The 8,676-nt window shown below is 39.2% G+C and overlaps 1 protein-coding gene and 1 pseudogene across 1 annotated transcript in view; one reads left to right on the top strand and one right to left on the bottom strand.

Annotated features, from left to right (window-relative positions):
- Window positions 1–3,583: 3,583 nt before the first annotated feature.
- On the bottom strand, window positions 3,584–4,513 carry LOC141141344 (olfactory receptor 13C2-like; annotated as a pseudogene).
- A 359-nt stretch (window positions 4,514–4,872) lies between these two features.
- LOC141141343 (fucolectin-like) overlaps window positions 4,873–8,676 on the top strand; it is a 163,234-nt gene continuing 159,430 nt past the window's right edge. Inside the window, exon 1 of the mRNA XM_073629011.1 lies at window positions 4,873–5,144. The gene's annotated coding sequence lies outside the window, so the exon portion shown is untranslated. The remainder of the gene's footprint in view (window positions 5,145–8,676) is intronic.

Below are 8,676 nucleotides of genomic sequence, written 5' to 3'. Positions count from 1 at the left end.
CTCTGTCTGTCTCTTGTATCATGTCTGCAGTCTCTGATCATCTCCTGTACTATGTCTGCAGTCTCTGATCATCTCCTGTACCATGTCTGCAGTCTCTGATCATCTCCTGTACTATGTCTGCAGTCTCTGATCATCTCCTGTATTATGTCTGCAGTCTCTGACCATCTCCTGTACTATGTCTGCAGTCTCTGACTGTCTCTTGTATCATGTCTGCAGTCTCTGATCATCTCCTGTACTATGTCTGCAGTCTCTGACTGTCTCTTGTATCATGTCTGCAGTCTCTGATCATCTCCTGTACTATGTCTGCAGTCTCTGACTGTCTCTTGTATCATGTCTGCAGTCTCTGATCATCTCCTGTACTATGTCTGCAGTCTCTGACCATCTCTTGTATCATGTCTGCAGTCTCTGATCATCTCCTGTACCATGTCTGCAGTCTCTGACCATCTCCTGTACTATGTCTGCAGTCTCTGATCATCTCCTGTACCATGTCTGCAGTCTCTGACTGTCTCTTGTATCATGTCTACAGTCTCTGACCATCTCCTGTACTATGTATGCAGTCTCTGATCATCTCCTGTACCATGTCTGCAGTCTCTGATCATCTCCTGTACCATGTCTACAGTCTCTGACCATCTATTCTATCTTGTCTGTAGTCTCTGACCATCTCCTGTATTATGTCTGCAGTCTCTGACTATCTCTTGTATCATGTCTACAGTCTCTGATCATCTCCTGTACTATGTCTGCAGTCTCTGACTGTCTCTTGTATCATGTCTACAGTCTCTGACCATCTCCTGTACTATGTCTGCAGTCTCTGATCATCTCCTGTACCATGTCTGCAGTCTCTGATCATCTCCTGTACTATGTCTACAGTCTCTGATCATCTCCTGTACCATGTCTACAGTCTCTGATCATCTCCTGTACTATGTCTGCAGTCTCTGATCATCTCCTGTACCATGTCTGCAGTCTCTGATCATCTCCTGTACTATGTCTGCAGTCTCTGATAATCTCCTGTATTATGTCTGCAGTCTCTGAACATCTCCTGTACTATGTCTGCAGTCTCTGACTGTCTCTTGTATCATGTCTACAGTCTCTGACTGTCTCTTGTATCATGTCTGCAGTCTCCTACCATCTCTTGTATCATGTCTGCAATCTCTGACCAGCTTCTGTACCATGTCTGCAGTCTCTGACTGTCTCTTGTATCATGTCTACAGTCTCTGTCTGTCTCTTGTATCATGTCTGCAGTCTCTGATCATCTCCTGTACTATGTCTGCAGTCTCTGATCATCTCCTGTACCATGTCTGCAGTCTCTGATCATCTCCTGTACTATGTCTGCAGTCTCTGATCATCTCCTGTATTATGTCTGCAGTCTCTGACCATCTCCTGTACTATGTCTGCAGTCTCTGACTGTCTCTTGTATCATGTCTACAGTCTCTGACCATCTCCTGTACTATGTATGCAGTCTCTGACCATCTCCTGTACTATGTCTGCAGTCTCTGATCATCTCCTGTACCATGTCTGCAGTCTCTGATCATCTCCTGTACCATGTCTGCAGTCTCTGATCATCTCCTGTACCATGTCTGCAGTCTCTGATCATCTCCTGTACCATGTCTGCAGTCTCTGATCATCTCCTGTACCATGTCTACAGTCTCTGATCATCTCCTGTACCATGTCTACAGTCTCTGATCATCTCCTGTATTATGTCTGCAGTCTCTGATCATCTCCTGTATTATGTCTGCAGTCTCTGATCATCTCCTGTATTATGTCTGCAGTCTCTGATTATCTCCTGTACCATGTCTGCAGTCTCTGATCATCTCCTGTACCATGTCTGCAGTCTCTGATCATCTCCTGTACTATGTCTGCAGTCTCTGATCATCTCCTGTATTATGTCTGCAGTCTCTGATAATCTTCTGGACTATGTCTGCAGTCTCTGACCATCTCTTGTATCATGTCTGCAGTCTTTGACCGTATCCTGTATTATGTATGGGGACTCTTTCTAACAGAAGCCCTCTCTGTGTGCATCAGAGAGACTCCCCTCCAGGTCTCATTAGTGTTCTCTCTTCCTGTATTTTCTTTATTGTTAAGAGATGATGGGAGGATTTCAGGGTAACGACGACTTCTTAGAGGAGCAGCTCTGTATTTGAGTCGTTGCCATAGAATCGTTTGTAAAGGGGAGGAGTTGGTAAAGATGACCACGCCCATGTGGGGGCGCCAGAAATATTTCTGCACCCAGGCGCCGGTGACCCTAGGATCGGCCCTGTAAACACACTCAAAACAAGGAATGCATAGGAAAGTATAAAAATGTATTAAAAGTATATAAAATATGTGCTGCTAGTCCATTAATAGTCCATAGGCAACTTCACATTCAGATTTATGAGAACGAGTATCCAACTGTCAGCAGACCTTGTAAACATACGTGGTCCCACTTCCCAGTCAGACGCACACATACCAGCTAATATTGCCTCACACTCTCGTGTTTTGGCAAAATGAGCAGTCAGCAAATCAGTTTACACCAAAATCCCCGTAGATGATATTCCAAAGATAATTGTGATATGCGGAGAAAATAGACTCCAAATAGTGCGATACCATTTAAAACATTTATTAAACCAGCATGACTTACATCACCAGCCTAATGGTCGTGCACTTACCAGAAGGTGGTGAAATATTGGTATCACATTGGTATCATGTAGCATGCCAGAAATATCAAGCAATAGTGGTGAGCAAATAAAATTTCAAAATTTCGCTTGTTATTTTTCCATACAAACACTCGGAACATCACTTTCGGTGGTGCGTGATTTCACTTCCGGTTGCCGTACAGCCACATCCCACTTTGGATGTTTGGATGCGGAATTTGAAATTTAATTTGCTTGCCGATATTGCTTGATATTTCTGGCATCCTACATGATACCAATGAGATAATTTCACCACCTTTTGGTAAGTGCACGAACATTAGGCCGGTGATAGTGATGTAAGACATGCTTGTTTAATAAACTTTTTAAATGGTATCACACTATTTGGAGTCTATTTTCTCCGCATTTCACGATTATCTTTGGAGTATCATCTACAGGGATTTCATTGTAAACTGATTTGCTAACTGCTCCTTTTGCCAAAACATGAGAGTGTGAGGCAATATTAGCTGGTTAGTGTACATATGACTGGGAAGTGGGACCACGTATGTTCACACAGTGTGGTAACAGTTGGATACTCATTATCATAAATCTGAATGTGAAGTTGCCTATGGACTATTGATGTACTAGAAACACATATTTATATATATATATATATATATATATATATATATATTACTTTCCTATGCACTCTTTCACTGAGGGGATTCCTTGTTTTGTGTATCATGTCTGCAATCTCTGACCAGCTTCTGTACCATTTTTAAGTGCTACTTTTTACCTCTATTATAAATATTACATGTATGTTTGTAGGTAATAGTGTTCAAAAATCCATGTTAATTCCAAGTTGTGAGGCAACAAAACACGAAAAATGCCAAGGAGGGTGAATACTTTTGCAAGGCACTGTAGTTCCTGATTTTGGTCTGATGAAACAACAGCTGGAGATATATCCATGGTAATGATTGTCATCTTAGTACAACTGTACTTCTTCCTAAATGTCCAAGAGCCTTTTTAACATCTTTATTTCTTAGGCTGCAGATTAAGGGGTTTAACATTGGTGTGAAAATTGTATAGAACACAGACACTATCTTGTCTGTCACTTCAGTACCTGAATGCCTTGGTCTCATGTACATGAATATGGCTGTTCCATAGAAGATGGTCACCACGATAAGATGGGATATGCACGTGGAGAAGGCTTTGTATCGCCCAGAAGGGAGTTTCACAATGACTAAGAAAATCTGTATGTATGAAAACAGGATGAGGCACAAGGGGATCAGAAGCAATATGGACCCACCAACCAATGTTATAATGTTGTTCACAGAGATGTCCCCACAAGATAGCTGATGTAAGGATAGACCTTCACAAAAGAAGTGGTTAATGGTGACATGTCCACAGAACTTTAACTGGCATACAAAATATATATCAAAGGAGGCTATACTACCACCAGTCACCCAGGATGCGCCAATCATCCTGGTACAGGAGACTGTATTAATAATAACATTGTAACGCAGGGGATTGCAGATAGCCACATATTGGTCATAGGCCATGAAACCCAATAGTATGCATTCTGTCTCACCCATGAGCAGATAAAAGTAAACCTGAAGAACATAACTAGTATATGAAATTTTTTTTTGTGGACAAAACAATATTTAGTAGCATCTTAGGCACAATGATTGATGTATAACAGATGTCCAAGAAGGACAGATTAGAAAGAAATACATAGGGTTGTGTAAATGGTTGTCTGTTCTGACGGCCAAGATAAGGAGAATATTCCCGGCCAGAGTGGTCATGTAGACAAGCGTGAATAACTGGAACAGCCAAAGTTGTATGTTTGGATTGTCTGTAAGTCCAAGAAGAATAAATTCTATTACTATACTTTGGTTCTCAGCTGCCATGGCCATACTCTAATAATATTTAATTGTCCTAAAATTGAGCACTATGTGGAATTAAGCACAGATTAAGAAAGAGCTATATGAGGGAAAACTTCAACTTGTAAAATACCAGTAAACTTACATACTATCAGATTATGTCCACGTAGTATCTCCTTGTTTTAAAAGTACTCTGCATAAGTTCCTGCACTAAATCTAAGGCCTAAGTCATCTCTGATTTTCATCCACTATACAGGCTGCCATCATTGAATTTGAGGGAGTCAAATATCGGCTGAGATCGGACAATTTGCAACGGCTATTGTGCTAATCATAGGTTGATACTTCAGTATTACAAAATCATTGGGATTACAGTGAACTGTAAAGTTCACCCAAAACACAAACAGCTAAGCAGATATTCTTATGTTGTATCTGTTACAGATTTTTAGTCAGGAACATTTTCCTGGATTTCTCTTTAAACTGAACAATGCCAGACATAAGAACCATTTACTGTTGCAATTCAACAACTGGATACTGAATTTTTAGCCTATTGATGACACCAAGAAAATTCATCCAAGGACCAAGAATACATAGCAAAAAATTGTACAATAAGTGATACTGGAACATTTAATATTGTATCCATTGATAAAAGCTGAAAAAGGTGAGTTATACTATATAAATTATAAAATAAAATAATAGATGTTAAAGCTTTCCTGGTTTCCTTGTTAGGTTTAATGGTATAGCAAATACTGGATGCATTATAAGACTTCTCAAAAAATGTTGCTAAACATTAAGTGCTCTAATACTTCAGTCCAAGGCTAGAATTAACCGTTTGTGCTGAAAAAAAAAAAAAAAAAAAAAAAAAAACAATTGTAGACCAATATGACACCAACTCATGCTAAAATGGGCATACAAATCTTTGGTGAAAAAAAACAAAAAACAAAAACACACATACTACTACTACTAGAATAATACTTAAAATATGAAATACTGATTAAAAAATTAAAATGGACACGATGTTGCTTATCTTATAAATAATATGTGTTTTCCTTTCATAATCATTAAACAGTACATACATAGTTTTCTTTTTTCAGCATTTATTCTTTATTTACACTTAGTAATCCTTTACGTAACAAACATCCTGTCCTAAGAAATGTTTTGGCCTACTAAGTGCCCCCCCCCCCTTCCTTATTTCCATAACGCAGGGGAAGGTGTTCTTTATTTCACAGAAGAGAACAGGACTAGGATGATAACACTGCTTAGGATTCCAGTGCAAAACAAGCAGAAAGCGCAGAAAGTTAGGAGCTCATTGGATTTTTGGTAGAGCAACAGGTATTTTTCTGTACTTGCAACATTTTTATCAAGTAAAAACATGGAGAAAATGCATATAGCACAGGGATATACTGAATAGGTTTTGTTTCCTTTGACCAGGCATACAGTACACTTAATGTTTCAAGGAAAAAAAAAAAATTGCATATTATGTGCAAAGTAAAAGCTATTGTTATCTACTTTTGTCAATAGTTATGCAAATAAGGACAAATTTTTTGCCTCAGAGGGTGGAATCATTAACCGCTTTAGTTTTCATACCTGTATATTCTATATAGACCAGAGCAAATTTTACATTTTCACCGTGAGCCTGTGTATGTAATGATAACGTATGTTGTTACTTAAGATAAAAAATAAATACATAAATTGTTCTTTTTACAAAAAAAATAGCTTTCTCTTTGACAACGCTGTTTTGCAAAAATTGTTTTATTTTCCATTGAAGACAAAATGATAACATATTTTGGCTATACATACTCTGCAATGTTTAAAGTATAACTAAAAGCAGTGGTGTCGTTAAGGGGTGGCTATTGAGGCTAGAACCCCCGAATCTGGGGTCCATAGCCCAGAGTCCAGGGCCGGCCCTACCGTGAGAGTGTCATGGGCTGCCTGATACAGTGCTGTCCTGCACAGCCACAGCACTCTCACTGAGATGCACTCAAAGCTTCACTGATAGCCAGAGCCTGGAGATCAGTGTGAGAGCGAGTCTTCTCCTTTGCCCCGCCCATATCTTAGAGTCAGGAGGAAATTTCTCACACGAGCTCCCGAGCAGGGGAAGCGGCAGGTGAGTGCACATCACGGAGGAGGGAAAGGGGGGGAAACTCTGTCCTCTGCATACCCCAGCCTGTCCTCTGCATACCCCAGCCTGTCCTCTGCATACCCCAGCCTGTCCTCTGCATACCCCAGCCTGTCCTCTGCATACCCAAGCCTGTCCTCTGCATACCCAAGCCTGTCCTCTGCATACCCAAGCCTGTCCTCTGCATACCCAAGCCTGTCCTCTGCATACCCCAGCCTGTCCTCTGCATACCCCAGCCTGTCCTCTGCATACCCCAGCCTGTCCTCTGTATACCCCAGCCAGTTCTCTGTATACCCCAGCCTGTTCTCTATATACACAACAGCCTGTTCTCTGTACACAACAGCCTGTTCTCTGTATACAACAGCCTGTTCTCTGTATACAACAGCCTGATGTAATGATAATGAAAATATATATATATATATATATATATATATATATATATATATATATATATATATATATATATATATATATATATATATATATATATATATGTGTCCTGTTTGTCATTATCATTGAAATCATTGAAAGTGAAAGTAAACTAAATTCCTAAATTTTGGGTTGTACCCAGAACAATCATAGTGGGGAAATCTTCCAATGGGTATACTAGTTCTGAGGACCTAGGAGGCCCCAAGGTATTCCCTTAATTTTCTGGAATTTCCACTCACTTCCTGTTTTGAAAGTGGGACAGGAAGCGCAGACTATTTTTCCCATTGGGCACAGATGGTAAAAAATATAATAAAACTGACTGGGGTTACAACCCTCCATTACTCTATCCAAAATTAAAAAAAAAAAAAAAAAAAAAAAAAGGTTTTGCCTATAGTTCTGCTTTAAACAATAAAACATATGATATTACCATAAGAGTCCATTCATACTGAATTTACCTTCATTAAACATTATGCATTTTCTGCATATGTTTTTATATCAATTATAAATTCATATACAGTATCTCGCAAAAGTGAGTACACCCCTCACATATTTGTAAATATTTATTATATCTTTTCATGTGACAACACTGAAGAAATGACATTTGGCTACAATGTAAAGTAGTGAGTATACAGCTTGTATAACAGTGTAAATTTGCTGTTCCATCAGAATAACTCAACACGCAGCCATTAATGTGTAAAAATTGGGCCCAATTAGCCATTATGCCTCTCCGGTGTCATGTGACTAGTTAGTGTTACAAGGTCTCAGGTGTGAATGGGGAGCAGGTGTGTTAAATTTAGTGTTATCGCTCTCAATCTCTCATACTGGTCACTGGAAGTTCAACATGGCACCTCATGGCAAAGAACTCTCTGAGAATCTGAAAAAAAAATGTTGCTCTACATAAAGATGGCCTAAGCAAAGAATTATTAAGAAAAATTGGCATCCTCAACCAGATCCCCTTTTAGGTCCAGTCCTACCCATACAACCAACAACCATCTTTAAGTGGGCTCTAATTGTAGAATACAAAATAGTGCCTAGTAAAATAAGATATATTAATACTACCATCTCCCCCTTTCCTTTCTTTGTGACCTCAAAGGCATCTCTCATGGTCAGAACACTTTTCAAGACAAAAAAAGATGGAAAAACTACTCCATCTTACAATTCATAAACTTTTCTATGAAATATGTAGTTTAGGCCTAGCTTGGACTTGTAGCCTATCACATTAATGCGGAACAAGAATACTTTACACTGTTACTTCAACCAACATCGCCACAAAATCGAACAGGGCTATCTCAACCACGATGTATCCCAACAATTTATCGTTAAACACAAATAAAATCTACCAAATGGTTTATGACTATTTGCAATTTAACATGTTCAGAATAATATTTTCCCTGCTTTAGAAACCTTTGTAATCAAGAAACCTTTTTGGATTTTTGTACTGATTACACAGAGCCCCAATAGGTTAAATTTAAGTGGTTCTAAAGGCTGGAGGCTTTTTACCTGCATGCATGGTATGCATGCAGGTAAAAAAAAAACCTTCTGTATACATCACCCTCTAATGGATTTTCCATCACTTTCTGCCTTGGTGATACTGTAATGATCACAAGGACAAATAGAAAAGGTGAATTTTCCTAGCACGGACAGC

This window comes from Aquarana catesbeiana, linkage group LG04 (genome assembly GCF_042186555.1).
Source record: "Aquarana catesbeiana isolate 2022-GZ linkage group LG04, ASM4218655v1, whole genome shotgun sequence".
Taxonomy (NCBI): Eukaryota; Metazoa; Chordata; class Amphibia; order Anura; family Ranidae; genus Aquarana; species Aquarana catesbeiana.
This window is presented reverse-complemented; position numbering and strand designations above follow the sequence as displayed.